The following is a 10,288-nucleotide window of genomic DNA, read 5'->3' on the forward strand; positions in this document are numbered from 1 at the left end:
TTCTTCTCCCTTGAACTGTTCTGTTAGTCCTGGCAAGAACGTTCACAAAACATACACGTCTTCAGGCTCTGCTTTTTGCTTCATGAGGATCTGGCATGGTGCTCTTTTATACAATTGGGATGAAGTTACGTTCTCTTTGGGGCAAGGAGCGTCAACCTGGAAAAGAAAAAAAGCAACTGCCAGGCTGCAACACATGTAGTATATCCACAGAACCTTTCCTGTCAGTCCAGATAAAGCTGATTTTATGGGCTGCCTGGAAACTTTAATCAGACATTTGTCTACTCTCTGTGGTGAGACAACAGTTAAGTCAAGTTTATAGAACAGTTTCAGCAACAAGGCAGTTGTGCTTGACATCATAAAACACCAGTTATGAAATAAGCAATAAACATTAAATTTTGTCAAATGCCACCATCAAAATCATCAAGCCATCAAATATGTTGATCAATGTTGGTCTTACTTCTAATCAAAGGTAACTCCAAACATTTAGTCTAGATTTAAAAGAACTCAGTGTTTCAGCTGTTTTGCAGGTTTCTGGAAGATTGTTTTTTGTGGTGTACAGAAGTTGAATTCTGCTTCTCCATGTTTGGTTCTGTGGACCTGAGTAGTGTGGATGATTCATTCAACAAAAGGTTGTTAATATATGTTGGTGCTAAGCTGTTAAGTCATTGATAAATTAACAAAATTATTTTAAAGTCTGTTCTCTGAGCCAGGGTAAAGACTTTAGTGTTGGGGTGATGTGCTCTATCTTTCTGGTTTTAGTGAGAATGCGTTTTTGGATCAGCTGCAGCTGTCTGACTCTTTTAGCAGATCTTTGAAGATGCTACTGTAGTAATCACTGCAACCAAAAACAAACTCATTAATGAGTGTCTCTAGATCTTGCTGGGACATTAGTCCTTTAATACTGGAAATGTTCTTTGGGTGATAGACTCTACGAGTCTCTGAAGGTTCAGGTCTGAGTCCATCACAACACCCAGATTTTGGACCTGATTGCTACTTTCTAGCTGTTGTTTCTTTCAGTTATGTGAGATTGCTAGTTATTTTCAAAGTTATTAGATTAAGGAACATATTTGATAGTAGCTTTCCCAAAATCTTCTCTTTTTTTTGCATTTACTTTATCTGTACAAAAAATGTCCTGCATTTGCTTGTCTGACTAAAGACCAAATGAACTTGTTAGTTGTAAACTGAGCAATAATATTACTTTGTGTTGGGCTGTTAGGTAAAAACAAAAGAAATTAGGGTATTTTTTCATGACAAAATTTGTAAGTTTATTGTTTATGAAGACTTTTAAAAAGTACCTTTTTTTGATTGAATGTTAAAGCTACTGATTGAACTTTTTAATTTTTTTGACAAACCACAAATAAAATCAGTTTGTGTTCCAACTAGTTCCAGTCACAGACTGAAATTGTTGGAAAAAATATAATTTCTATATAACTATTTGATACTCAAATGTGCCCTATTTGAGGATCAAATATGGTACAGAAAGTACCCTGGTTAAAATCAAGACTGACACTTTGATTTAACAATTTCAAACCAGAAATACAACTGGGAAAATGGAGTGAAAACATACTTGTAGATGGAAACTGTTGAATTTCCCAGCCTCTCTACCCTATAAAACCACTAACAGCTGGTTCCACTCAGCTCCATCACAGAATTGTTCATATACAACCAGGTATTTTAACAGACCCTTTACATGCTTATTGCATTACTCAAAAGGCATATTTATCTCCATTGCGGCTGGTGAAAATAATATACATTTGGTGGTCTACCATATGGGATTGCTGATTGACTTGATTTTATGGTTTCACTAAACTGGAAGCGTTAATGTTTCCAGTCGTCAGACCCCTCCCAACTACCTAATAACATTTTAATAGGGTACCAGTTAGACCAAAACGAGGGGACTCTTTAGAGTAGATTTCAGAATATCTGGTCGACTCAGGAAACCCAAGCAAGAAGTCAACATCAGCATATGCCACTGTGTTGTGATGCTGTCCAGAATACTCTGGCAGATTTAACCCAATTAAAAACCACAGACCAGACATGTTCATGCAGGCTTCAGCCTGGACACAAGTTAACCAGTGAAAGTAAATAAATCAACTGATTTCATTTCCTGCAGCAGACACATGGGTAACAACGCCTCATTTAAATGACACAATACAGACAAGTCTGTTTCAAAGGCCTACTGTGTAAAATGAAACTAGAAGGTGGTAAAGACTTGATGGTCACTTAATCAAGTGCATTTGATTTGTGTTGAATGTCTCCCCATTCAGAGTAGAACAGAGCCTTGTAGAAGACTTTGTCGCTTTTTATTATTTAGATTTTGCTAAAGAAAAAACAACACAGCAATAAGATACATGCTAAATGAGGTTCTGCTCATTTTAAGAGCTGTGAGGACTAGAGAGTGGGAGGACAAGCAAATCTAGAGTCAATTTGGCCTTTTTAAAGTTTACAAAGCAAACTGGTGTTATTTTAGGTTAGAGCAACAAATGATCAAAAATATGAAAAGTATGAAAACTAAATAAATCATAATTGGTGTTTTTATTATCTTCTTGCATAAAATTTAGAATTCACTTTTCTAACAATAGACTTTCAAAAGACTGTATAAAGCACAATCAACATTACCACATTTGGCTAGCAATATGGCATATACTAAATATCTCTGTCAATAATTAATGGAGTCACCAATCAGGCTGCAGTGGCGACCATTGCTGTTGTTTGTAAGCATAAAGTCTCTAAAGTAAGAAAAATATGGATCAAAGTGAAAGCTATCACCTCAGTTAAATTTTTAAGTGTTTTCCGTCACAAAAACATCTGTCATATACAAAACATCTGTTGACATCCACAACAATTTATCTCTTTTTTTAATTCTTTTTTTTTTTTTTGCGAATAATGTTTTGACCCATGGGACCTTTTATTTATGTCCATAAAGAACCAAACTGAAGTATTACATAAACATATTTTTTAGAATTGTTCTTTTAAATATTTGTGGATCTCTTGCACAACAGAAGAGAATGCAAGCAGAGTGATTTGGGGTAAAAGTAAATATCAACCAAACAAACAGTGTGCAGCAGCTTATTTTTGTTTAGTACGATGATCTAAAACATATAACAAGTTTCCATTTCTATTCAAAGCAACTTTTATTTGCATATGCAAACAGTTTGAAAGAATATGCCTTCACTTTATAAGTCAAATATTTAAAGCAGTTTTTTATTTACTTTGGCTGAACTTTCATAGCAGATCTTTAACTACATACATCAAAGCCTCCAGAAAAAGATTTTTTTTAAAGTTCTAGATTTATTGCACATAACTTACATTGAAAAAGTTAATCTGATTCTAAAAACGTCCCAGAATAATAAACATCTCATGAAGAAATAAGAAACCATACTCTTCTATAACATAAATGCGTTTTGGGGGGTTTAGGCTCCAAAAAACAAGCAAATTACTGCAATAAAATTTGCTTAATTAGTCAATTGTGTTCTCTGCTTTGTATTCAAAAACTTTACATAGCACAATAACATCTAGACTTTTTCAGCATCGACCATAAGTGATCATTTAATGGTAGGCACATAAATATCCATGCCAGAACTCAAAGGAAATAATCATGGATCCTATGATCTGCCATCAAAGATCCCTGCTCATGCAATTTTTTGGTGTACATATTTCGGTTTTGGACTTGATGCGTTCTGTGTAAAATTTTCACTTCATGTAGTAAAAGATTACATTTTCCACCATCTCTACATAAAAAGTTTTAAAATAAATAAAATGTTTGAAAAATCACTTTGCTGAGATTTTTTGTTTTTTTGTAAATCTTTGATGGCACAACTATTGTAACGCTCGCCATTTAAACACATGTTGTGAACTTTGATACTCGTGTAAAATAGTATGATTTTGATTTTTTTTTTTCGTATTTCTTATTTTTTACTCTTACCATTTTCCTCAGGGCAAAATAAGATGAAGTTAATACAACTCAATAGCTAGAGGGCAATACAAATGGGCGTAAAGGGCTTTATTAATTCCTCAAGGAAACAAAAAATCATGAGCTTTTAATTTAAAGCTCTTTAAAAACTGCAATAACCTTAAAAAAGCAAAATTTTAAATGCTTCAAATGAGCTTTTTTTACTATTGCAAATAGTAAAATGTTCTGAATTAAAGATTGTGAATGTAGATGATACTGAGACTATGAAGTTTGATCAAAAATTTAAATGAGAAAGTTGTTTGCTGTTGACATGACAACCCAGCAAAAGCAAATGTTTATTACCACTTTAGATTAAAGCACAGAACATTCTTTAATTACATCAAACTCTCCATGGTTTCATATGCTATTGATCTTAGAAAAAAAAATCTATGTGCATGTAATGAGTTCCCATAATTAAAAGAAAAAGCTTAAAAAGGTATAACAATTAAAAAATCCATCAAAAATCAGCCTATTTTATTGAATTTTAAACCAAAAAGTTTTTATAAACTGTCATCGTTCTCAGACTTCTCTGACCAGATTCTTACTTGTGTGTTCAGTTTGCCAATTTACTTGTTGCTGTAACCTTAAAAAAAACCTGAATGCATAATTTTCAGATGTATGCCATCCGAGAACAATCTAAGTGGTTTTCAACAAGTACATTTTAAACATCAACTATATTTACTCCAGACCCTCTAATCTTGTTCGTCAACCAGCAGAGTGTCTCAGATTGAGATGATTACTGCCATAAAACAAGCTTTGAAAGAAATAAATAAGAAACCCTTTCTTTATGAAAAACATATGTTTTTCAACACTTGACATGCCATCCAATCTTAAGATCTTTAGATTTTTGCCATGAAAACGTTTCACAATCACAACTGCTTATGGAACAAATCTAACATTTTAAGCATTTTAATCAGTGAACAACAGCAGAAAAAACCATATTAGGACACAAAAATGTAAGAAAAGGGTAAATTAGAAAAAAAACACAAAGAAAAATATTTTAATTGTCAGCATATAGTTCATTTGTATAATGAAATACTTTAAAATAAAAAGGTCATTTGAAAAAACAAGCCCATGCATTTACAGACAAAAGGGCTTAATCACAAAACAGAAAACACATCATCCAAGGCTGTGAAGGATGGATGTGAGATTGACTGAGGGAAATGAGTGTGTTGGGTAATTTTTTTGATTTAGCTATTCTTGCTGAAAATAGACAAAAGAAAGGAGAGTTTAAACAAGAAATGGTTTTGCTCGGGAAAAGACATGCAACCAGTCACACATGTAGGTTTGTAAAATTTGGATTAGGACATTTAATATTCAGTTTTAAACTGTGTCGATAAAATTATGAATAGTTCAAATTCAAACTATTTAATCTTTTACTGTAGCAGCATACTTAAATATTGGAAATCTTAGATAATTAAATCTTTAATCTGAGTATATTAATTCACTAAAGGAAAAAATAGGCATCTATGAACCAACCAGCTGTTTGAGAGCCCTTTATTCTACAACTGTTACGTCCCCAAGGTCTAGGGGTTCACATAAAAATGTGTCCAGAGAAAAAGTGGAATGAAAAAATGATTTATTACAAAAAGATGGTTTTCACAAAATCAAAACACAATACAACTTAACCCAATTAAACAAAAGTAAATGACCAACAAATTCAGAAATCACTGAGTGCAAATTAAATAACAAGATGTTCAAACACATCAGTCTAAAGTAACTCAAAACAACCAAAAGGAAAGGACAAAAGGGAGCACCAAAACCTCCCAAACACAAGCCTCTAGCTTGTTTGAGATTTATCTAAAGCAGATTCAAATCACTTAGCAAAATAAGCAAGAACAAAATTGTTCAAACTGTCCAAAAACAGTTACCAAACACAGAAGGTGGGGGCTTCACACAACCTCTTCCTGCTAGCTGCCCCACTGGAGGAATGAATTCAGATGTCTTTTATATGGTGCAGGTGGGCCTCATCAACGTCTGATTGGCTTTGCTGATCCAATGGGGTGGCTGTTCCCCTGCAGCCTCTAGGCAGCCAATCAGAAAGGTGTGCCCGCACAGCTGGTCCTGCATAACAGAAAAAAACAAGGAGCCTGCACAGCCTCAAGAGGCCAGGGGCCGTAACAACAACCATTTAATGGTTGAAGGCATTAATGGTTTAATCCATTAAATGGATTAAACTTTTTCCAGTCATCATGACCACTCAAAGAAAAGCACTTTACACTAGAGTCACATTCACCCATTTGCTCTCACAAACACACAACACTGATTGCAGTTAAGTGCCTTGCCTAGGAGCGCATGGACATGTGGCAGGAGGAAGCTGGAATCGAACCTACAACCTTGATCAGAAGACGACTCCTCTACCCACAGAGCCACAGTCACCCCATTTCAAAGCATGATGCATAATGTTTGCAGAATTTAACTGGAGCTGTGTGCTTTGGTCAAGTGAAACTAAGACTACATTTTTCAGCCACGGTTCAACCATTTGTAGAAATCAATATTTTTAGACAGATTTTTCAAACAAACTGAAAAGGTGTGCCACAGATGGTCAGATCAGTGTTGCAATAATTGGACTTGGATGTTTTTCCACAATTCTAACTTTGACCTTCCTATCGACAAATCCTAAGCCCAAACACATGCATTCATAGGAATAAAAATAGAGGGACAGCATCATCATTCCACACAGATGGTAGATGCATTTCTCAAATCAGTCGCAGCAAAAGTGGAGGTTATGAACCCTTCACATAAAGTTAGTTACTCATAAACAAACATTTGTTTCTGCTAAAGTCACATTCCTGCTCTTTTAAGAAATAAATTACTCCTGCTCCAAACCAGGCCTGTCAGGGATAAAATACACTCAGAAGAGCAGAGGGTGACTTTTTAGTCTCGTAAAGCAGCTTGGTCAGCACCAAATCACAACAGATGAATGGAACGGGGAGAAAATGTAGAAAACGAATAAAATGATTAAGGATCAAAAATAGTTCAGTCACTCCTTTTCCTTATAGAGTAGCAAAATTCTCCTTATTTTAAATCCATGGAAATTAACTACCATTAATATAAATTAAAATAAATTTATTCCAATTTAAAATGCTGAAGGTTGGCCCATTAACAAAGATTATAAAAAGTGGGTTATATATTTTTCTTGAACAAAACAAATATAAATAATGAAGGTATACTTGAGTACATCTATGCCATTCCTCATATTCAAGAGCGTAAGGGTATTGAGGTCACCCCTCCAACAACACAGAGCATTCATCCATCACATGATGGATTCACTGGACTATTGCAATCATTCGAGAGAGGGGACAAAATCAAGTGAAATAAGTTTAGATTATATTTTTTCTTTTTCTTAATTTAGTCACATTATTTTGAATGTCTATGTCTTTGATAAAAACAGATTTTTAGATTCATGCTTGGATATAAAAAAGAGTAAACCAAGCATTTTGAAGGAACTGTCTGTAGATCTCAAAGATGGAAATTAAAAAGAATCAAATTTGGGTAAGAATACAAATCTAATTTGACAACATTACCAATACCGAAAAACAGTACTGTCTTCAATATTTGGAAATAGTAATCTTAAAAGATTTTGCTTCCAGAGCCAACTGAGTAATCAGGAAAGAATGGGCTTTGGTCAGAGAGGAAACCAAGGGCTGAATAGTAACTAAGGCACAATTTCAGTGTTTGTTGAGATTGAAGAATGACCCAGGTCAACCAATTTTAAGGAAATCCACAAACCCACCATGTTCATGTGGAGTCCCCAAATGAACATGACAGCTTGCTTGTATTTAACACGATAAAGATAGTCAGAACAGGGGAAAAATAAATTCTACTGAACCCAAGATTTAATTCTTTGAAAGAACTTCAAGAATTATACATGAGATGAATAGGCACTACATCTCCAGTTCCTGCTGTCTGGATGTTTTACCCACACATTTCTTTAAGAAAGTCCTGCCTGTTATTGCTTCTGATCTGATCCAAATAGTAAACTCATCGCTCTCATCAGGCGTTTTCCCCCAGGCTTTGAAAACAGCAGTAATCAAACCACTTATAAAAAAGAACAATCTGGACAAATCACTAATGCAGAATTACAGGCCGATCTCCAACCTCCCATTCATCAGCAAAGTTATTGAAAAAGCTGTGTGTAAACAATTAACTAGCTTCCTAACTATAACCAACCGCTTTGACTCCTTCCAGTCTGGTTTTCGTGCTCACCACAGCACGGAGACCACCCTCGTAAAAGTGTTCAATGACATCCATATAAATACGGACTGTGGCAGAACCACAGTGCTGGTTCTGTTGGACCTCAGTGCAGCTTTTGACACTGTTGACCATGACATATTACTGAATCGACTGGAGAGTTGGGTCGGACTCTCCGGTCCAGTGCTTAACTGGTTTGAATCCTACATAAAGAACAGGGATTTCTTTGTTTCAATTGAAAACTTTTCATCAAAGAGGTCAAAGGTCACATGTGGGGTACCCCAAGGTTCAATCCTAGGACCCATTTTATTCAATATTTGTATGCTCCCACTAGCTCAGGTTATAACAGGAAATAATATTAGCTACCATAACTATGCAGATGACACACAGCTCTACATTACGATGTCACCAGGTGACTCAGAGCCCATCCAATCACTGAACAGATGCTTAGAACAGATAAATGTGTGGATGTGCCAAAACTTTCTCCAGCTGAACAGAAACAAAACTGAAGTTATTATTTTTGGAACTGAAGAGGAACGATCTAGAGTCAATGCACAGCTTCAGTTATTACAACTGAAAACCAGCGATCAGGCCCGAAACCTGGGAGTAGTGATGGACTCTGACCTGAACCTCCAGAGCCACATAAAGACAGTTACAAAGTCGGCCTTCTATCACCTGAAGAACATTTTCAGGATTAAAGGACTAATGTCTCAGCAAGATCTAGAGAAACTCATCCATGCGTTCATCTTCAGTCGTATTGATTATTGCAACAGCGTCTTCACAGGTCTGTCCAACAAATCAATCAAACAGCTGCAGCTGATCCAGAATGCTGCTGCTCGCGTTCTCACTAAAACCAGGAAGATGGAGCACATAACACCAATTTTAAAGTCCCTCCACTAGCTCCCTGTAGCTCAAAGAATAGACTTTAAAATACTGTTGTTAGTTTATAAATCACTGAACGGCTTAGCACCACAACACATTAAAGATCTGCTTTTATTGTATCAACCTTCCAGACCTCGCAGGTCTTTCGGTTCTGGTTCTGATCTGCATCCCCAGAACCAGAACCAAACGAGGAGAAGCAGCTTTCAGCATCTATGCACCACAAATTTGGAACAAACTTCCAGAAAACTGTAAAACAGCTGAAACACTGACTTCTTTTAAAACTCAACTGAAAACCCACCTGTTTAGAATTGTATTTGAAATGTAATCAATTACAAATTTATTGATGTAACTTGACTTAATGATTGATTCTATATTGCATTGTGATTCTGTGTTTGTAATGATGTAAAGCACTTTGAAATGTCTTGCTGCTGAAATGTGCTATACAAATAAAATTTGATTGATTGATTGATTGATTGATTGATTGATTGATCTGTATTGTGATGCATGGTGGTGTCACCATGATACTGTGAGGATGTTTTTCTGCGTCAGTAACTGGTTGAGCAATCAACTTAGATGGCAAGATGACAACTGCCAAGTGTAGAGCAATTGTTCAAGAAGATATGCTACAGAGTGCCTCGAATTGGACAGACCACCCAACCTGAACCTTAAGCTTCAGCTGTAGATAAGAATGGAAATACCAATTGTGCCAAGCTAATAGAAATATATCAGGAATGAAATGCTGTTAATATTTGTACTATATCACTATAAATTAAGATATATGTGGTATTTGCAGTGCCATCCATACATTGCTTTGATGACTAATAAAGTGGGAAAAGAGTGAGAAAAAGATTCAATTTATCCAAAAATGTGTCCAAAATGTTCTTCAATCTTTGCATAAATTTTCTTTTACAGCTACCGGTATATTGTGCTGGTCAGCAGTACTCATACCCTGTTTGGCCCTTGAATTCTTCCCATTCAATGCAATGTGGATGTGACCAATGTACACACACACAAACAAGCAACAATAGGATGTTGTGGGACTAAAAAAAACAAAAAGTTAGAAAGCCTGATATGATCAATTCAGGGAGGTCTACACCATAATTATAACAAACCAAAGATGTTTCTACTGTTGCAAGCCGGGAAAGAATGCAAACAAACACACACACAGGCCAGTTTCAATGACCCCAGAAGTCAAATCTGCAGCATGAAGCAGTTTCACAGTTAAGGGAGGTATTGTTTACCAAGAATCAATCAAAACTG

This window comes from Xiphophorus couchianus, chromosome 7, assembly GCF_001444195.1.
Source record: "Xiphophorus couchianus chromosome 7, X_couchianus-1.0, whole genome shotgun sequence".
In the NCBI taxonomy this organism is placed as follows: domain Eukaryota; kingdom Metazoa; phylum Chordata; class Actinopteri; order Cyprinodontiformes; family Poeciliidae; genus Xiphophorus; species Xiphophorus couchianus.